The sequence below is a fragment of the Rhineura floridana genome, chromosome 1 (assembly GCF_030035675.1).
Source record: "Rhineura floridana isolate rRhiFlo1 chromosome 1, rRhiFlo1.hap2, whole genome shotgun sequence".
NCBI classification, from domain to species: domain Eukaryota; kingdom Metazoa; phylum Chordata; class Lepidosauria; order Squamata; family Rhineuridae; genus Rhineura; species Rhineura floridana.
Window position 1 is genome coordinate 127,182,832 of NC_084480.1, and position 23,045 is coordinate 127,205,876.

Consider the following 23,045-nt stretch of genomic DNA (forward strand, 5'->3'; position numbering starts at 1 on the left):
GCAATCCTAACCCCTGCCTGGCATTGGTGGGGCTTGATGGTGTAGCTACCACCACCTTCACAGGTTGCACTGATGAGAACATGAGGAAAGGAGGTGGCCCAGATCCTCCCCCTGAAGTGTCCTGTTTTGAGAGTTTCCACTTGATATAGTGATAATATCTTCCTCCATTTGGGCAGGTGCATTAGGGAGCTCCTCACCAAATCCATCCAGAACTCCTCTAGCATTGTGGTTTGGAGGTTTGGATTGCTCTGTATATTATTGGCACTGAATAACTAGAACTCTTGAAATCACACTTAAATCTGTTGCCATGCATTGGTTATCAAAGGTCAGTGGTTCTTGTTAGTAATCCGAGAAGGAAGGCAAGCTAAGACGTGTAAGTCATTGACAAATTTGCAGAAGTTAAGGCTCGAAAACAGAAACTGTAATGTTATTATTCATTACTGCGACAAACTGATATGTAGGTATAAATTTCCCCCCTTTTTTTCAAAAAATGCATTAATGTAATTAAAAAGTATTAATCCATTATTTTTTTTCCTTTTTTGTACTGTAATATGTTTTATTTTTTATATTTATTTTATTTATTTTATTACATTTATATACCACCCCATAGCCGAAGCTCTCTGGGCGGTTTACAGCAATTAAAAACATTAAAAACAAATATACAAATTTTAAAACACAAAAACAATTTAAAAACACAATTTAAAAACACAATTTAATTTTTTAAAAAACAATTTAAAAACACATGCTAAAATGCCTGGGAGAAGAGGAAAGTCTTGACCTGGTGTCGAAGAGATAACAGTGTTGGCGCCAGGCACACCTCGTCAAGGAAATCATTCCATTACTGACATGATTATATATACGAAGTTCAATAAAAGAAGACTTCCGATGGGGAGAGTGATGGTGTCGGCTGCTTTTTGGGCAAGCTCCCGTGCATAGTTGATTATGTTACAGCTTTTTGAGCATACACAGTTTAGAGCAATCTAATTACTCTCAAAATGTTTGAAGGAAGGGGGAGTATGATAAGAGTTTGTTCCTAGTCAAACTGCTCTGGCTGCACACGCTATAAATTTTGTCCTCCCTTTGCTTATCTGAAAGACTCCCCAGTTAAAGAAAAATAAGCCAGTCAAGATTGGACACGAAAGAAATGAAAGAATAAAGCCGAGCTGGCATAGAGTAAGCAGTTTTGTGTCTCATGAACTGTTAAATGACAAAGGAACCCTGTGAATATTGCTCGGGTTGCTGGTTAGGAGTGTTTGATCCACATTAATTGTCAATAGACAAGTGTGGCAGTGGAGAACTAAGTTCAGAGGCCTTGCAACTGCTTGACTATGACTTATACTCTAGCAACTTTTGCAACTCACGACTGAGTCCCAAGGGAATCTTAGAAGAAAAAGTTATAGCGAAATGGTGCTAACACAAACGGGGTATAGGACCTTGGGAATTCCTCTTTCTCAGGATGTCTCTTTAAAGAAAGTGGCAACCAGATGAAAATCACCCAGTTTCTCACGAAGATGAAGACGAGGGAAGAGAACCGCACTGAAAAGGAATGCTCATGTCTTGATTGGTCTTTGGACACTAAGGGCATCTTAGCAGACTGCAAGGTCAATGATGTTAAGGATAATGATGCCTATATTGATCTCGCATGTGAACTTTCATTGGCACAGGCTGTAATTCAACCTAGCCCTCTCTGTCTATTGGCACAGGACCCTTTAGATAATCGGGAAAATGAATTGATTCCTCAGCGAACTCCCAAGTCGACCCAGCATAAAGCCGGTTAAATATGCAAGAACCTCCTGAGAAACTGGATACATTGAACTCATGGGAACTTCCAATTGAAGGTTGGCTATTTCTGATCTTCCAAGACATCGAACTTATTAAATCTTTTCTAGATAAAAGCAATAGTCTTCTAACTTCTCTTATTGAAATTCTAGCGGTTGTAAAAGTGAAACAGCCTAGATAGGAGTTGGGCACTTTGTCAAGTGTGAATAAGTCCCCTAATAATCCTTCAAAGGTACCTAACTCTAGGAAACTAATCAAAACCACCAGGAGCAAGAGTTCCACCACCTTAAAAAAGAGCAAAAATATTAAGAACTATAAGTTTCCGAATTATAAGAAAATGGAATTTGGGAAACTCTTCAGGCAATTAGAAACCAAGCCCGTGCAGAGGGTCGTGAAATGGAGTAGTGTATCCTCTAGCAATAAGGAAAGTCTCAAGGGTAAGGTTTCCTTACAGCCAAAAAACGTTCTTGGCTCTCACCTGCACTCGGCTCCCCCAAGTGCAGCATCCGTCCAGGATCTGAATGCACAGGACTTGCCGATTAATACTCTTTCTGAAACAGTTGTAAGGTGAAGAATTCTAAGGTTAATAGTTGGAATTTAGTTTTGAACCGCAAGAAACTGATGCTGTGCAACTATCCAAAACCTAGGGGTCCGTTAACTCAAACACAGCGGAAACTTCACCTGCTAAATATCCTGAAGGAAGCTCTTCCGGGCATGTTTTCTCTACACAATTTAGTCTGGGTAGAATATCTTTACTTTAATGGATTCAATGCCCAGGCTATGATCATGTTTAGGGACTGGAGCCTGTCTAATGCCTTACTGGCACATCGTGATGCCCTCCACAGATATGACATACTTGTCATAAGAGTCTTTGAGAAAGCTGCTCCCCCATTGGCGCTGATTACTGCCCTTCGAAACTGTGTAAGCAATTGTGTGCTGGAGAAAACGCAGAGGCCCATGAACCAAATCAAACCTGGTGCCAGCAAAGAAAACCTTCGACCACACAATGAGCGGAATATAACCTCCCACACAAAGCCTTATGATGGTGTGGATGTAACTAAAAGACACTCTCAGCAACGAGGCAATTTCATTCGACATTGAAGAAAGCAGGTTGCTGGACTCGTTTGGAGCGTTACCAATAGATGCCCAAATGGAGATATTAATGAGGTTCAAGGCCTTGAAAGACTGCTTGACATCCCTCAATCAAAACAAAAGTGGAATCCTAAGCGTGGCACCTAGAGATGATGAGGAACACACTGTTGTGGCACAAAAGGAGACATGCCTGAATGACCAGAAACTCATTCAGGAAAGGATGCCTGGAGCTAGATGCTACCAGGTTTCGGTCGATATCAACCCTGTGGCCAGCAAACAGGATTATAGTGAGACTTTGATCCCTATGACGAGCTCTCCTACCAAGAGAAATCCAACAATGATCAAACCGACGGCCTCTTGGACAGAGATGAGAATATTGGAGGTGAACGAACTTGGTATGCCGGAATTAATACCTATCCAGAATGAATTTCTAAGCAAGAACCCAGCCCGACACTACTCAAATGTTAGCAGATGGAGCCCACATTTGGAGGAGATTGAGCTCCTAAAAGAAGACACTGAGACTCGTGAGAAATTTGAGGACATTAGTAATTTGCAACGTGCAGCTCAGAACAAGCAATCTGAGATGGACATCCAGGACCACATACTAGCCCCTGCGGAGAAGGCTGTGATGCCCTTCCCTGGCTCTCCCTGTCAGGTTCCTACCTGCTCATGGTTACTGCCTGTCACTAGGCACCACCAGGGACTCCACCAGTCCGGACTGTCCTTTTTTATGGTTTCTCTCCCCGCTCTAGCACAGATCTCAACAGATCCCCCTGCTAGGCAGCACCACCAGTCACGTCCTATAACCAGTATTCCCAGAGACTCTGCCTGAGTCTCTCTATCAGGTTACCTCTGTGACTGAGTGCTTAAGCTGTCCCACTCCCTTTGTATCAATGCAGATAATTCTGGTTTGCTCTGAATACTTGTGGTGTTATATTCTCCCCTTCACCGCTGCCACCATTTGTTTCCCTTCAGCCTTGGTATTTACCTTACCCTCCCTTCTGGTCTGTGAAACCCCAGCCAAGGATCAGGCCTTTGGTAAACCAAATATATTTATTAAATAACAGAGATAACAAGATTTCTTTATAAAGGCACTTAAGCATATGGTTTCATCTATTCCTGAGGTACTGGTCTTAGTATTAATCTGAACTCCACACTCTCCTCACATCCACCAACTCTCCACCCAATCTCCTCTCAAAAACCCACCAAAACAACCCACTCACGTTCACCGTCCACCCAGATTTAACTGTCATCCTTCCATTTATACCCTCAGCCATTCTAAACACTCAGCCAATCATCCAGCATTCTACTGCCCATTCACTCCCCCCTCCTCTTTCATTCCACTTACCATGTATCTCCTATACAAACAGCACTTACCATATATACACTAATACATGAACATCACATTCCCCCCCCCTTAAAATAACGGCAGAGTATTATTCCTGTTCCAGGATTCATACGCCGAGTTAACAAATAAAACAAGTCTCTCTGGGGAAAATGTCTTTCTTTGTTCCTCCGTCTGGTCACGTCACTGCAGTCCCAGCCATCTGCCTTGACAGTCCATTGGCCAATACATTGTCCTTGCATTTATGAACTGGAAGTCCACTTGATAGTCTTGTAGGGCCCAGGACCACCTCTGCAGCATAGTATTATGGTTTTTCATAGTCTGTAACCATAACAAGGCCCGATGATCCATTGTTACCGTGAATCTTCATCCCCACACGTATGGGCGCAACTTATTCAGTCCCCACACGACCGCTAGGCACTCCTTTTGGACCGACGAATAGTTTTTCTCCCTCGGTGTCAGCTTGTGACTCAGATACGCCACTGGATGTCTGGTGCCTTCTCTCTCCTGCAGCAAGACGACTCCCAGCGCGAGGTCTGACGCATCTGTAGCCACGATGAATGGTTGCTCATAGTCTGGTGCTATTAATATGGGTCCTTGGCACAAGGCTTGCTTCAGTAGATCAAAAGCCTTCTGACATTCATCCGTCCATACCACACACTCAGAACACTTTTTCTTTGTCAATTCATGCAAGGGGGTTGCGATTTCCCCAAAATTTTTCACAAACTTCCTATAAAAAACAGCCACACCTAGAAATGCCCTAACTTGCTTTTTGGTTAAGGGGATAGGCCACGCTTGTATTGCCTCCACCTTGCTCCATAAGGGGGTGATTTTCCCACTCCCCACCTTATGTCCTAAATAGACCACCTCCTTCAACCCAAACTGGCATTTCTTAGCTTTTATTGTGAGGCCTGCCTTTCTTAATGCCTCTAATACTGTTGTCAGGTGTTGGACATGCTCAGGCACCGACTTGCTAAAAATGGCCACGTCATCGATATAGGCCACTGCAAAATCTGACATGCCTTGCAACACAGTATTGATTAGCCTCTGAAACGAACTTGGTGAGTTCCTTAGTCCCATGGGTAAGGTCACAAACTCATATAACCCATCTGGTGTACTGAAGGCAGTTTTGGCTCTGGATTGCTCGTCTAGTTCCATTTGCCAAAATCCTTTACAGAGGTCTAACGTAGAGATAATGGTTGCTGCCCCCAATAACTCTAACATTGCGTCTACCCTGGGCATAGGATACGCATCTGGGACCGTAATTTTATTGATTAGCCGATAATCAATGCAAAACCTTGTCGTTCCATCTTTTTTCGGAACCAGGACAATACTTGAGGCCCAGGGACAGATAGATTCCCTGATCACTCCTAGTTCCAGCATATCTTCGACCTCCTTTTTGATCTCACTCAAAACTTTCCCATTCACACGGTACGGCATAGATCTGATTGGGGCATAATCTCCAGTATCAATGGAATGTTTGGCTATACTGGTTCGGCCAGGTTTATTGCTAAAGAGATCCCCATAGTTTTTCAACACTCTCAGAATCTCTTCTTTTACTTCCTCCTGCACCTCCTCTGACCATTCCACTTGATCTACCCCTTCTTTGTCTTTGCTTTCCTGTACCAAATCTGGAAGTTCAGGCCCACTTCCCTCAGGGAATAAGGTAACTTGCAACACCTTTGCATCCCTGGTATGGTAAGGCTTTAACATATTTACATGAACCACTTTGCTTTTGTTTAATTGGTCTGTGGTGATTACACATGTCACTGTGTCAAGGCTTTCTCTTATGGTATATGGTCCTTCCCAGTTAGCCTGTAATTTGTCAGTTTCCTGGGTATGAACGCCATAACTATATTTCCCACATCATACACACGTTCCCTGGCTGTTCTGTCATACCAGTAACTTTGCTTCTGCTGTGCTTGACTCAAATTCTCTTTCACTACTTCCATCATTGATGTTAATTTATTGCGGAATTCCAATACAAAATCTACTACAGATGTTTTGTACTCTCCCAGGGTTCCTTCCCATGAATTTTTTAACAATTCCAAAGGTCCCCTCACTTTTCTAGTAAACATTAGTTCAAAGGGTGAGAAGCCTGTTGACTCCTGAGGGACTTCTCTGTATGCAAATAAGAAGCATCCCAAACGTTCATCCCAGTCTTGTGGGTGATCTTGAACATAGCTTCTTATCATGCCCTTCAAAACGCCATTGAATCTCTCTGTTAGCCCATTAGTGGCGGGATGGTAAGTAGTGGTCTTTAGATGTTTTAGACCACAACATTTCCACATACATTGCATCACTTCTCCCATGAATACACTGCCTTGATCCGTCAGCACTTCATGAGGGAAACCCAGCCTCATAAAGATTTTTAATAAAGCCTCTGCCACTACAGGGGCTTCTACAGATCTTAGTGCTTCTGCGTCTGGGTACCTGGTGGCAAAATCCACCACCACCAATAGATATTTCTTGCCATGCCTTGTGGGTCTGGAAAAAGGGCCCACCAAATCTATTCCCACTCTATAAAAGGGTTGTCCAATTATAGGAAGGGGCTTTAAGGGTGCCTTAGTCTTTACTCCACTTTTTCCCACCTTTTGGCATATACCACAAGATAGACAATGTTGTTTTACATCTTTGGAGATGTTTGGCCAATAATAGTGCGCAGCCAATCTCCTCTTGGTCTTTTTTATTCCCAGATGTCCTGCACATGGGACATCGTGGGCTACCTCTAGCAATCTGGTTCTGTATTTGCTAGGTACTATCAATTGCTTCACTGGTTCACATTCATCCTTTCTCTCAGCAGGCATCCACAGTCTATATAAAATCCCATTCTCTCACACAGCTTGATTCCTCGGTTTGTCAGTGAAAGGAATCTGTTGGGTCAGGGCTTGCTCCTTTATTTGATTCAAACTGGTATCCTTATCCAGTTCTTCTCTGAAATGCTCTGTCTCTTCCCCAGAGACCATTTGATACAGTTTGTCTCCTTCAGCAGGCCTTCCAGGGGTTGCTATGGGGACCTGAGGCTCGATATCAGATTCCACCCTGTTTTCTTCAGCCTGTGTTAACATGGCTTCTGTTTCTTTGCCAAGTTGCTGTCTGGTCACCACATATATTTTCCCTTGGGCCCCCATAACATCTCTTCCCAGTATCACTGGTTCTTGTTGCTGGGCATTAATGCCTACTTTATATTTGCCCACTCGGCCTCTCCACTCCATTTTCACCAGGGCCATAGGCAAGCTTTCTGGTCTACCCCTCACTCCTTGAATAGTCACCGTTTCCTGAGGTAATATTTCCTCAGATTTTATTAAATCTGGCCTCAGTAACGTCTGAGCGGCACCAGTATCAAGCAATGCCCAATAATTTGCCCCTTGTACACTCACTTCCTCTCTCAGACTTGAATCAAGGTCTGTTACTTCTGTCCAGTTTATCTGGCAGAACTGAACCTTTTTTGTGGTTAGATCTTTTGGTTCTATTTTTACTGCCCTTGCCTGAGCAGGATTACTAATGCGGTTGGCAACCTCACATTGAAAACATAGGTGCCCCGGTCTACCACATTTATAGCATAATTTCTCCTCTGTTTTAGGGTACACAGATCCACTCTGGGGTGTCCTGTGCCCTTCAGATTTTACTGGAGGACTCACTCACTGTGGTACCACATCCTTTCTGCCGCCACTATATGGTCTGGGTTTAAAATCTCTTGATGTTTTCCCCACCCAGCCAGTTCTATTGGAGGCAAAGTGATCCGCCATCTCTGCGGCCTCCTGCACCGATGTAGGGGAACGGTCTTTGACCAGGAGCCTTATTTCTGGTGGTAACTGATGGTATAATTGATCCAGTATCATGAGGCTTTTCACCTCTTCCACTGACTGAGCTTTGGCACTACTCATCCACTTTCCAAATATATCCATCAGCTTTGCTCCCAGTTCAACAAAAGACCTCCCTGCTTGGATCTGACAGTTTCGGAATAACTTTCTAAAATAGTCAGGTCCCAGACTGAATCTTTTGTAGACTGCCTCTTTAAACTCAGCATAGGTGACGGGCCTGTCTGAGGGGAAATATTGGTATACCTCTGCCAATTCCCTTTTGATCAGGTTTGATAAATACTGCATGTATTTATCTTCAGGTAGCCCCCACAACTGAGCTGCCTTTTCAAAGGTTGTGAGATAAATTTGAGGATCTTGACCAGGCTCATAGACAGCAAAGTCCTTTGGAGTAATTTTTATTTTTGCTCCATCTCTGTCTTTCCTTGTCTCCTCAGAGTGAAATTTCTCTCTATCCAATTTTAATCTTTCCCCTTGTATCTCAGCATCCACTCTCATTCTCTCAGTTTCCATCCTCAATCTCTCAGTTTCCATCCTCAACTTCTCAGTTTCTAACTCTCTCTGTTTGTCTTTTTCCTCAGCCTCCCATCTTAACTTCTCTCTCAAATACTCTATATAAGTGGGATTGCTTAAGTATCCTTCTGGGGTCTCTTCCCTGACAGGTTGTTTTTGCTGGGCAGTTGCAAATCCTATAAGTGCTACCCTCAATTCATCTACCCCTTTACCCTCTTGAGGTAAATTGAATGTTATGCACTTCTGCACCAGCTCCTCTCTTTTCATTTTTATATATTCAGCCATGGTGTTTGAGTTCACTCACTCTTTGCCACACACTCTTTGCCAGTCACTCTCACAAGTAATCTTGTTTTGTTATTTCTGTTTGCCACACCACTGTTAGGGATTCTCTAGTATTCGTACCACCGCTACAGCCAACACCTGTGACGTAGTCTCCTTTGTTCGTATCCCACCGCTACTGCCACCACATGTGACGCCCTTCCCTGGGTCTCCCTGTCAGGTTCCTACCTGCTCATGGTTACTGCCTGTCACTAGGCACCACCAGGGACTCCACCAGTCCGGACTGTCCTTTTTTATGATTTCTCTCCCCGCTCTAGCACAGATCTCAACAGATCCCCCTGCTAGGCAGCACCACCAGTCACGTCCTATAACCAGTATTCCCAGAGACTCTGCCTGAGTCTCTCTATCAGGTTACCTCTGTGACTGAGTGCTTAAGCTGTCCCACTCCCTTTGTATCAATGCAGATAATTCTGGTTTGCTCTGAATACTTGTGGTGTTATATTCTCCCCTTCACCGCTGCCACCATTTGTTTCCCTTCAGCCTTGGTATTTACCTTACCCTCCCTTCTGGTCTGTGAAACCCCAGCCAAGGATCAGGCCTTTGGTAAACCAAATATATTTATTAAATAACAGAGATAACAAGATTTCTTTATAAAGGCACTTAAGCATATGGTTTCATCTATTCCTGAGGTACTGGTCTTAGTATTAATCTGAACTCCACACTCTCCTCACATCCACCAACTCTCCACCCAATCTCCTCTCAAAAACCCACCAAAACAACCCACTCACGTTCACCGTCCACCCAGATTTAACTGTCATCCTTCCATTTATACCCTCAGCCATTCTAAACACTCAGCCAATCATCCAGCATTCTACTGCCCATTCACTCCCCCTCCTCTTTCATTCCACTTACCATGTATCTCCTATACAAACAGCACTTACCATATATACACTAATACATGAACATCACAAAGGCCAGTCCCAAAAACAGAATGGCAGGAAAGACAGCCCCTCCCCTTATTTGACAGAAACCCATTCAGCATAATGCTCAAGTATTGATGTTATCCTGGAATGTTGCTGGTTGGGCTAACAAGTGCTCTGATCCATCTTTTCTTATGTATATTAATTTCTGGTCATTGACCGTAATAAACTTACTTACTACTTACTATGTAGTATTAATGACCATGATATCATTTTTATTCAAGAGACTTGGCTATGAGAAGAACCAGTTGTGAGCCGTTTTGCTGCTTACTCCCTCGAAGCAGCCCCTAGTGCTGGGAGGGGGGACACCCTAAAGGAGGCCTAGCTGTGCTAGTTTCGACCAAACTGGGAATACATATTAGGAAAATTGGAGAACTGGATAATATCATGATTGTATTGTTGCTTAAGTTCCCATCATTCCATCTATTGCTGATTAATGTCTACCTTCCCCCTCGGCTTGGGAAATAGGAAATTAAGGCCCCCTGGGGGAAGTTGGAGGAGTATATTAGCAAATTGATGAGACAATACCCTGATGCTTTTGTCATAGTGCCCGGGGGTTTTAAAGCCAGAATTGGCCCCAATGATGCACTGTATTCCCATTTCCATCTTGTCCTGCCAAAAGCGGAGATGGCTCACCCCCTCCCTGTTAGACATGCTAAAGACAAGAAATGCAATTTTGTGGGACTATGCCTATTACGGATGATAAATACCCTAGATTTAGTTATATTGAATGGGAGTGTAAGGGGCGACAGAGGTGGTGAATACACCTTTGTAATGAACTCGGGGGCCTCTACAATTGATTATTTTATTGTTTCTTACAGTCTGTTAAATCTAGTGTCAAATTGTTGTGTAGGCGTATGTGTCTATGCTCCTTAATCTTGGATATGAGCCACTCCAGCTGGTCAGTGAGCCAATGATAAATTTGGTAGCGGAACAAAGGGCCTCGCACATTAAATGGACTCCCAAATTAGCCAAGGATATGACAAACCTCCTCCACTCAGAGGGAACCCAACGCCTGCGTGAGGCCATAATAACTGCCAAGGCTCCTGAAACAGTGGTAGATCTCTACCAGAGACTGTCTCGTTCATTTTATAATCAGTTGTCTTTCAATGGCTTGAAAAGGCCCCGTGTTTCTTACTATGAGTCCAAACCCTGGTTTGACCTCAAATGTATTGATCTTAAGTACTTCCTCATGGAATTAAACAAGTCATATAGAACCCTTGACTTACCATCAGTGCCCCCTGAGTATTTTGGACTTAAGAAACGCTATAAAACTTAATTAAGATGGAAAAGAATCAATCCCAGAGAGAGCTGTGGCAAAACTTAATAAAAGCATCCAGACTGAAAGATTCGGCTGCTTTCTGGAGACTTGTCTCCAAGGATGGGCAGTCTTCTCTTGCTAGTAAGGATTTTTATATTCCAGCTAGTGTCTGGGAATCACATTTTAGAACTATTTTTGACAAGAGGCACAGCAGTTTGAGTAGAAAGGAGGAGGATATTAATTTTAATACCCTTCCTAAATGGCCTCCAGTTTCTATTTCTGAAATTGTTACTCTGCTCAACAAACTTAAACTGGGTAAAGTGCCCGGGTGCGATAATATACCCTCAGAATTTCTTAAGGACAACACAGATTGGTGGGCCCCGATTCTGGCAGCTTTATTTACATGTATAGATCAAACAGCTTATATTCCTGAAGATTGGAAGCTAGCTATTATAATCCCCATTTATAAAAAAGGGAAAAGAGCTGATCCTGCAAATTACTGACCTATGAGCTTGCTGAGCATTATCAGCAAGCTCTATGCCAGTCATCTCCTCGTGAAGTTCTCTGACTGGCTGGAGGATGAAAACATCTTAGCCAAGGAACAAGCCAGTTTTAGAGCAGGACACTCCACTATCGACCAGGGACTGGTACTCCACCATTTGGTGGAAAAGTACATGTCATCTCCTGGTGGTGCTCTTTATGCGGCCTTCATAGACTTTAAGTCTGCATTTGATTCAATCCCAAGGGATAGACTCTGGAAAAAACTTGAAGAAACTAATATTGACAGGCGGTTATTAATTTTAATCAGGAGTCTATATGGTAAAACACATCTGAGGGTAAGATGTAACCGCGCCGGCCACTTGTCTGCCCCAATTCCAACGTTCAACGGAGTTAAGCAGGGATGTATACTTGCCCCTTCCCTTTTTAACTTTTACATTAACTCCCTATTTAAACATCTTGTGCTGGCGAATTCACACCCCTCCAAGTTGGCAGGCAGATTTCTCTCTGACCTGCTTTATGCAGATGATGTGGTCCTCCTATCCTCAACTAAGGTGGGTCTCCGTTTGAGAGCGCTAACTTCCTTTTGTACACAAGAAAAGTTAGAAATCAACTATGATAAGTCTAAGATTTTAATTTTCTCCCGCAAAAGGACAAAATACCGTTGGCAATTAAACAATCATTTAATTGACCAGGTCTCAGTTTTCAGGTACTTGGGAATAACATTCCACTCTTCTGGTACCTGGAAAATGCATATTATCAACGCAGCTGAGAAAGACCAGAGAGGTGCAAAAGCACTACTTGCCTTTTTCTTTTCAGAAGGGGGTCAGTACATCCCTTCGGTGATGCAAGTGTTTAATGCCAAGGTTACTCCACAGATGTTATATGGCTCTCAGCTCTGTGCACAGGGTAACTATGCCCCTCTTGAATGTATTCAATCTAAATTCCTAAGGAGCATCCTTGGTGTACCAGGTTGTGTTCCAAATGTAGCCTTATGTCTGGAAGTCGGAGCTCTTCAAATGGAGTCACGTGCCTGGATTTACAGGTTCAACTTCTGGCTCAAGATGATATTTTCTCCTGTAGGCTTAGCCACATTAACTCTTGCAGATACCTTCCAATCACAATGGAAATATTCTGTGAATAACAAATTGCAATCTCTCGGCTTCTCGATGAAGGTGGTATTAAACCTTGGTTATTACATGGCTAAAGAAATCATCACCCAACGAACAAGGGATATTGAGGCGCAAAACAATCTGAGTTTAGTGGGAGCTTATTCCAATTTACGGATCAGCGAAGTTTTCTCCGTGCCTGCGGATTACCTAGCCAATCTGAGTATTGCCAAGTATAGAATGATATTTACACTCACGAGATTTAACATACTTCCCTCAGCACTCCTGGAAGGCAGATATAAGAGAGTTCCCTATGGCAAACGGGTCTGCCCCTGTGGGTCTGGGGTGGTGGAATCGGTGGACCATGTCATATTATACTACCCCCTATATTGTGATCTGCATGACACTTTCATTTACCTGCTCCTGTACAAAATGTGCAGAGGCCCTGAGTCAACCGCTGTTTACCAACTTCTGGAAGATCAGGACCCACAGGTCACTAGTATGGTGGCAAAATTCTGTGTAGCTGCCATTGCTTGCAGGAAAAAGTTGACTTAGAGATTTTAAAAGGTTTTATCAGTTTTATTAATTGTGGCCAATCATTTCTCTTGTAAATATGCATTTTATGATTACGATTCGTTTATTTTCTACTTGCTGATCTTTGACCGAGATAAACTTATTTAGATTTACAAACATTAAAAACAAATATACAAATTTTAAAACACAAAAACAATTTAAAAACACAATTTAAAAACACATGCTAAAATGCCTGGGAGAAGAGGAAAGTCTTGACCTGGTGTCGAAAAGATAACAGTGTTGGCGCCAGGCACACCTCGTCAAGGAAATCATTCCATTACTGACATGATTATATATACAAAGTTCAATAAAAGAAAGTTTTCACTGTCTGTGTTTCTTTTCTGGCCATTATTGTTATCCATTACATTTCATGATTATTACTGAAAATAATTTTTCGTATAGAGGAGGGGGGTGTTAAAAAATGATCCGCTCCGGGTGTCAAATACACTAGGTACGCCACTGCTTACTTCTTTATGCACATATTCATACTTGACTGACAGGGCTGTTAACCACAGCAGTCTTTGCTTCTTGGTTGCTAGGCACGTAAACAGGTGTGAGATGCAGTAGGGATTGTCACAATGTGATATAACATGGTCACAAAAAGCTCCCTTATGGTTAGGTTTGCCAAGTCTCCAGCGTTTGCCCTGAAAGTCTGGATTTTGGGGTCCTCTCTGGGTCTCCAGATGAGTCACCCCAATCTCTGTACTCTTAGCTTCCTTTTTTATTATTTTTTTTAAAAATTAAGTTTCTAGGTGGTATGGCTCAAGAGATATGCAGCAAAATGTCAACCGCCCTGCCCCCACAACTTCTGTTAGAAGTTGCTTGCTCTAACACCAGCCCTTTCAGGTTTTTAGTCAACAAGTGAAGTCAGGGTTGTAACTGACAAGAGATTTGCTGACCTCAAGGCAAGAGCTAGTACCCATTGCAAATGCTGAAAACAGTTACTTATTCCTGTTTGTCTATAATTCAGAAGTTGAGTGAGTGTATGTTATAGTTTTCTAATTAAAAGGAGTCAAACAACTTTAAAGTTTACTGAGCTGTCAAATAGGGCAGTTTATTTGTCTAATTCATAGCGTGTTTTGAAAACTTTCTCAATATGAAGTTACAATCCTATACCCACTTTTCTGGGAGTAAAGCTGTAATGCTAATCCCACATACCTGGGAGTAAACCCCATTGAAATCAGAAGGACTTACTTTTGAGTGAACATAGCAAATGTGTTGTCATCTATTATATGCTGTATATGTAAATGTTTTTATAAATGTACTGATGACTGTACAGTATTTTATTTATTGAGATTAATGTGACTGCATTTGATACTATTGTATTTTATCCCATTTTAATGTACGTCGCCTAGAGTGGCTATCTGCCAAATTAAATATTATTATTATTTATTATTATTAAATATTTCCCTCCCCCTCCAATCCTTTTTTTAAAAAAAAACACTACACAGGGCTTACTTAGAATTATTATTAGAATTAGAATTTATTACCCACCCTTCACCGAAAGAGTTGTTAGGAGATGCCCTATTCCCCTCACAAAGCTACAATCCTCAGAAGGGGGGCTGACTGTTAAACCACTCTGGACACTAGACCTCTGTCAGGGAAATAGGAGTCTCCTAACAACTCTCTGCACCCTTCACAAACTACACTTCCCAGGATTCTTTGGGGAAAGCCATGACTGCCTAAAGTGAAATAATGGGCTGGTGTGGGTGTGGGTCCCTGATTAGCCAATCCAAGCAGCTGTGAGTTTGGCTTTTCAAACACTCCCTTAGTAATTGTTTATAATTGCAGCCTTCAGGGGCATCCACCTTTATTCCTGTGTGCTGCTATCTAACATCTGCTCCCTTCTTCCTAAAATGGCCTTCTGGCAACTGGTCTGGTGTGAGGGCACTTAAACCCTTCTTGCCGGAAGCAAGTAGTCTAGATCCAATGTTCCGTAACCAGGCTCCCTAAACAGGTGAGAAGGAATGATCCCATCACTTCAGCTGGACCTGGGAACACACTAATTTAATTTCCAATCAGAGAATTTTTTTTGAGTGGTATGCTCCAAGCAGCTGTGGTTGATGCTTATCATGCTTAATGACATCACTAGGGCCTGCTCCCATGACATCACTAGGACCTGCCTCTGAAATCTCAGGGTTTGACCTGGCAACCCTATGATATTTCCATAAGCAATACCTTAAGATTTGGTGGGCTCTCTTCCAGATGAAAGGCTACAGGATCTCCAATCCATTATTTCTCAGTTTTCTTTCGAAGTCCATACCAGCAAAGCAGCTGAAGAGCAGAAGGCAATCAGACAGACTCACAGAGACACGTGACTTTTAAAAAATGTTTATTATAGGCAGAATAATACACAATATAATACATAATAATTCCCACTTATCCAATAGTCCAACATGTATAAATTCTTATCAAGCAATTGCCCAATAAAAATTAGAAATAATAGATATGAGCTTGGACTTGATGAAACCTAATCTATTATTCTAGAAAGAGGTAAATAATGTCAGCCAAATACAGACAGGAAAATTTCTCATTGTAATGAGACTGAAAATGTTGTAGTGATATGCTACAATTTGTTTAACTACTCATTGAGAATTGATGAAGTGTTGAGCTTCCAGTGCTTTACTAGGTGTGGGACATTATTATGTAAGGTAATATTGCCAAACATCTTTCAAAGTCTTATTCTGGTTTGTTTGTTTGTTTTGGGGTGTGTGTGTTAAATCACAATTTCTTGGCCTTTAAGCTTGCAGACATTAAAAATGGACAGCACTACTTTTTAGATGATTGGGGCTTCTGATTGATGGCAATATAGCACAATACTTAGTGCTGACTTGCATATGTTGGCATAATGCCATGTTTTAAATATGCACTTTCTTTTAATGAGTTGAAAAAAGCATACTTAATGGAAAAAGGAGTGCCACAAAATCAGTAACTGAAGACAACCTATGTATTACCAGAATTATATCCCCATATCTTGGCAACAGTGAACACCAACCTGAAACTCTTATGTATCTACTAATTTCACATATTATTTATTATTTATTAATAATAGTTGTATACTGCCCAATAGCCAATGTTCTCTGGATGATGAATAATACAATTAAAAACTCATTTAAAAAACCACAAGAAAAAAAACCCAAATAATGACAGTAAAACTTGAACCAGCAGCAGGAAATCATATGAAGCAGTATTAAAAAAAAAAAAAATCCCTAAAGGCTCTTAAAAATTTTAATCCCTGGAAACATAAAAAGGGCTTCACAACATGGGCCCCAAGTGGGCTTCTCTGTCAAAATCATATCTGGTAGAATTCACACCTGAAAGACCCAGGTATGGAAGGACTGAAGTGACGTGGGTCAGAGTTTGAACTGATAGGTAGGGATGGAGGCAAAATCTGGCTCGGCCTTTTAACGCAAACATACAGAATTTGTTGCTGTTTTGTGAACAGACAACCCACTATCCTCTGAAATTAGTCATTCTCAAAATTTTGGTGAACAAAAAATGTGTACAAGAATGTGTATTTTAATTGTGCATAAAAAGCATATATTAATGTAAATAACATACAAAATGTGTTTGATTAGGCAAATTTGCATGCAAAAATTTTATATTAGGAGAAATGTGCACCAAAATGTGGATGAATTCCCATAACGAGTATTTTTTTTAAAAAAATGATTGTTTGTTTACCTGAGGTTAATATTTTTGCTATGCTTCTGAAGTAAGCATTCACTCAATTTTTAAGCCATTCACTGTTTAACAATGAAAATGCCATATTAAGCACATAATTTAATGTATGATTAACTGCCAAAACATACAGCTACACGATATTAATGAGGCAAATTATTAGGTAAGATTTTAAAAGGATTATATAACATATCCATTTAATCTTATGGGGAGAGCCCTATAAAATTAGGGATGTGTGAAATTGTTCTGCTCACATCAGACTGGCTCGGAAATGGGTCAAGTTTTTTCAAAGCTATATAAAATCATAAATATTGTTTATTTTCTGACCTGGCATTCAGAAAATATGGAAATCCCTTCTCTTCTTGACCCATCCAACATTCTTTCCTCTAAAGATTTGTGGTGGTGCATTATGAGGAGCGGGGCAGAGAAAGAGCTATGTACCATCTAGGGATGGAAAGATCTGTCACTTTTGGTTTTCTCTGTCTCTCATTTTTCCAATCTTAAATTCAATTCTCCACATTTCTGCAGCAATTTGTGAATTCGTTTTTTTTAAAAAAGAATCCTCATAAAAATCCTCCAGCATTTGAGTGTGAATTTCTCCTAAGCACATTTTTAGGCAGCTTTGACTGATGTACACTTTTTTTGCAAGCAATTTCTCATCATATAGTTCATTTTTGTATGTTATTTCCCCTCATATTCATTTTTATGTACACTTCCTCTGAACATATGCATTTTTGTAAACACTGGTTGGTGAAAAGCATTGCAAAATTTGAATAAGTATGAATTTTGAAGGATGGCTGTGTTTCACTACTCATATTGTTTCAGAAAGTGCAAATCGGATAGATTTGGCTTGAAATGTGAACTGACTCAAATTTCTCACCTATCCCTAGTCCTACCCCTCCTTCCTTTCCTTTTCAGGAGCCTTCCACTACCACTTATAAGAGAAATGTGGAAGGAGTCAGTAGACAAGGTGTTTTGGGATCTGGGGAGAGCTAGTGAGGAGGGAAGCCAGGAATTTTTCTTTGAGGCAAGCTTTCAGAGTCCCAGAAGCTTGTGTCTGTGCCCCAACTTAACAAACTTCACCAGCATCTCAATATAAAATATAGAAAGCAATGCTGAGTTATCAATTAGTTGACATTCATGCTAGGTTGCAGATATACAGCAGTGTTTCCTAAACATCCTCCCCCCATGGACCACTTGAAAATTACTGGGGGTCTTGGTGGCCCACTTAATGGTTTTTCTGCCTGTTGTAATGCACTGTGCTAGGTGCTGTATGAATTTTAATAATCTTTTTATGGCTTCAGACCACCTGAATGAAACTCACAGACCACTTATGGCTTATGGACCATAGTTTGAGAATCCCTGACTATTGAAACCCTCACCTGTACTGGAAATTGTTTATCAATCTGTACATACAGTGGTCTTAATCAGGGATATAGATGATGGTGGGGTAGCAATGAACACAATCACAGGGACATCAGAAGCTGCCTTATACTGAGTCAGACCCTTGGTCTATCTAGGATGGTCAGCACTGACTGGCATCAGCTCACCAGGGTTTCATGGAGGGGACATTCCCAGCCCTAGTGGAGATGTCAGGGATTGAAATTGGAACCTTCTCCATTGCACTTAACTGGGGCGTGCAACACAACATTGAAGTACAGGGTGGGCCTGTTCTCTGCTCCAGTCTGGCAGCCATGCTATTTTCTATAATCTTCCACTCTGTATCTCATACCCCACCCATTTTTCCAAATCCCCACCAACAGTCAGCATTCCATGCAGCCCTGCAGCCAAGGGTGGGGGGACCCCCCAGAGCTATATTTCACCCCACCCTATGATTTTTTTGGTTCTTCCTTTTAGCTTATGATATGACAGACAGTGACAACCTCCATGTGAAGAATGACAGCTTGTTTAATGAACAGGAGCAATTTAAGAATGGGACTCTCTGAAAAATTCAGTGACTAAGGCAGGGAGAGTGCACAACAAAAGCCTAAACTGGAAGAGCCCCCCAAAGCTTGCTCACTCAAGACTTTCTCTGACTGAAGGGCAGATTTCTCATTATCGCAATCATCCTACAATTAAATCCTGAAAAAAACTACCCTGTAGAGTGACATGACCCTTGAAGAGTTAAAGATTAGAACTTTGTATTATGGGCTAGAGTTAGACTCCACCCCTTACACTTTCCTTTGCTCTTCTTTTCAGTTTCATTTGTGTTCTCTACCCAGGCAGCAATAAAGAAGTATGTTTGGTTGCCTGCAGTAAGAAGTATGAGGGGTCTTTTTTGTTATGGAGTTATTATGATAAGTAGAGCATGATTGAGTGTTTATGGCTAAAGGCTGAAATAAAGACATAATGTAACATGATATAAAAAAATGGCTATCCTAAGTTACCATTTACTCTTTTAAAGCAGTCACTATACTCACAATATAGTGGTTATTTTTTCTTATTCTTGAGTTCTTACTTGATGGCAAAGGATGAAAACAGTCCTACAGGAACAGAAATATTATTGCTGAGTACACTACAATTAGCTAGTAGGTTGGCTTGCCACCTAGGCTGTAACTAAGGCCTAATTTATTATCTCCCTACTATGTGAAGTTTAGCATGAGGCCTTTGCACTTTACCTGCAGCACAACCACCTGTGAGTCAGCATTTTTGGTTCTAACTTGGATCAATCATCCACAGAGACTTTCAATGACTCACAAGTGTGTAGCAAATTTGGTGTTTCTTACATTTGAAAAAGCAAGGATAGCTAACCTAAGTTTTGATAAATTTTTACATTAATTCCAGGAAAAATTGAAAGCTGCAACTGTTCTAACGTATGGTTTTTAGGTTATGCATTTTTTTCTCTGAAATAGAATATTGTGAGCTTACCATTCAGAAAGCTTTACTGTATGTTTATCAAGCATTTTTCTGTTTATAAAAGGAAGTCTATTATGCAGTAAATGTACAAGGTTAAGGACTCAATCTGATCAATCTGAACAAGAAAGTTATGCATGTTGTTCTCAGCACCATTCTCCCTAAATGCTTGACTATGGTTGCATTGGAATGTGCTCTTATTCTCTTTCTAAGCCTGTTTCTTTGTATTGGTGTTTTCATCATACAAGATTAAAACTGATTTTTTTGAGAAAACAAGCTCCAAATTAGTTTTTAATTTCTTAGGTATAGCATAAACTATTTTGTTTGTTTTACACCTTTTGGTATTCCCTCATTCACTGTATTCTTTAAATCCTTTTTTCTTATGAAACAACAGAAAATATGCCAGCCGTTTAATTTCTGGTGTTCATACTGAATTGTTAACTTGACCTTTACATAGCCCATTATACAAGTTAACATACTGTCTGGATGGAGGAGGAGTGAGGAGAAAGGCATATTCCTTCCCCTGGCCTGGCCCTCATGTCCTCTCCACCAGTGAGAGGGGGATTGGCTGGTGCTATGCACTTCTCCCCCCAAATGCCCCTCCCAGAAATATGGCTGCCTTACCTAACAAGGAAGGCTGGCCACAGGGCTGATATCATGGCCAAAGAGTATGCTATGCCCTCACTGAGCTGCTTTGAGGAAGTCTGCCCTTTGGGTTTTTTGTAACTTTATTACACTTCTGCAAATTGTGAGGTTCTTCCAAGCCTATTGATACTTCCATGAGTGAGTGAGTGAGTGAGTGAGTGAGTGTGTGGTTCTATATTAGTTACATTAACAATGGCACATGCACCCGAACATCAAGAATAAGGGAATTTTATTGCACACATGCTCTACTATCTGCATGGATTTCTACTGATAGTCTGCTGAAAGTCCTTACATGGTTCCAGTCTTGCATATCTCAGAGATGGTCTCATTCGCTGCACTCTCAAAGATCAGCTTTTTGACATTACTCTTTGGGTGCATGATCTGAAGGTAGGGATGGCTGGATCAATCTAGTTCCAGCTCATGTCAATGTGACTGTGTTCATTCCTAAGTATGTTCTGTTCCCATCCTGCATTAATCTGCATTTTGTAAAAAGAATTTTTTTAAGGAAAAATTGATAGGGAAATTACACTGAAACTACACATTAGCCCAGGAAGTGATTTCCCACTGGATTTCATATGAATTGAATTCCTCAAGCACTCCTATTTTAAAGCACCAAGTGATGTCAAGAACAGGTATTGCAAACTGCCCTATGGTCCTGCCATTCAATAACAATTGTTTTCTGATGAATAGAATGGCAAGGATGTATGGCCAAAACATTGTACAGACAGACTAGAGTGTAAGATAATAAGCAAGGCCACCCCACAATTCAGTAGTTAAGTTAGATCTTTGGCGTATCATCTTTCCAATATTATAGACTACAAAATTGTCCATCATTTTGGAAGTGCTTGTAAAGAAAGGCTTTTTCACATGGAGAAAGGACTTGGGATGCACAGTGCTCTGTCCACTGGGATGCACATTGCATGTATGCTTAGAAGTCTTTGTTGTGGCTGGCTTACCTAGTGTCAAGACTGGAAGGACAGTTTTATAATGTTTCCTGCAGCAAACTTGCAAAATAAATACAATGCCACTGAAGACCAAAATGTGGAGCAAAGAAACTTTACTTAACAATATGCAAGCCTTCCTAGACCTGATCTCAAAATGGCTACTGTCCTAGATTTCAGTTCTCTGCCAGTGTTCCCTAGAACTGCTTCCCCCAAAGTACCCACTTGTGAAAAAATATAAGTTCTAATATCTTTACATCTCTCCACCTTTTTTTTAACAATATCTCTCTCTGTATCAAAAATGGTTTCTTATTATGCTGCCTCTTGACCTTAGATTTCTCCAAAGTCTTGTTGGCACCTTGTGTTGTGTGACAGTTCAATTTGTCCTTTTCTCTCTTGTCTATATCTGAATTCACTAATAGGCAAAAGACCTTGCAGTTTAAGAACATACCTATAGCCCACAGATATTTCTATCAAACTTTAAAAAGCAGGGAAATTGGGCAGCTATAGTGAATGCATCAGGGGAGCAGGAGACCTGACCTCCTCTCTATTGGACTGCCCTATAAATTTGTCAGAATGCAAACACAATTTGGGTTGGTCTTTCACAGTCCAATACACTTGCTGTGTAGCTTGCAATAATTTGGTAACATGTGCCTCTGAGCACACTGTTCCAAATAGGGTTGCCAGGTTCAATCCCTGAGACTGATACTGTATCTTTAGGAGAAAAGAAAGTCAGCCAAGTGCAGGTGTTCTTGCAACCCTGTAACGGAAAAAAACACCAGGTGGAATTCTCCCTTCCCCCTGCACAACTTTTAAAGGTGCAGAAGAGCTCTTGGAGGCTGGGCCTGGCAACCAAGAGGTCTTCTGTATCTTTAAAAGTTGTGCATGGGGAAGGGAGAATTCCACCTTGTGGTTTTTCCCATTACAGAGTTGCAAGAACACCTGCACTTGCCTGACTTCTCTTTTCCTAAAGATACAGGATCAGTCTCAGGCCATGTACCTGGCAACCCTAGTGTGGACTCAAAATCAAGTGCAAGAAACCTTCTGTGAGCTTTGTTCTGTTTGCAGAATATGCCTTGAACCAATTTTTGGGTTGTTCACCTGTCTTCCAGAAGCTCTCCTCACCCACCCATGCTTCACCCCATGGTGCTACTGATGTTCTCCCAACCCTCTGGGATGTACAGGGTGAGGGAGGACAGTTGGGAGGAAGGGGTTAGGAATTACTTGCACAGGGCTTCCTTCCCCCATGCTAACATTGGATACAATCCCATACATTGTGTCTGTCCATTTACTTTTCTTCTATTATCAATTATTTTTTTAAAGGAATTGCTGTCAATAAATTAGTAATTTGTTCCTGCCACTCCATAGGCTCAGATAGCTCAATAAATAGCTCACTAAGATTCTCATATAAGAACATACTGAAATGTGATGCTGTGTATTTGCTGTGTAAATTATAACACCTTTTACCAAAACAATATAAGGCTCATTCACCATACATTGAAAAAGACACCCTCATTTCATTTTATACCTTCTCCACTGAGAGAGAAAAAATGACTTTAAAATGTTTTATGGATTTTCTAACATCCATAATCATAAGACACCATCAAAATAGAATAATGGAATATGTATATGGGAGGGGGAAGCTAAAGTAAATCATATTCACTGTTTGATTCTCCGT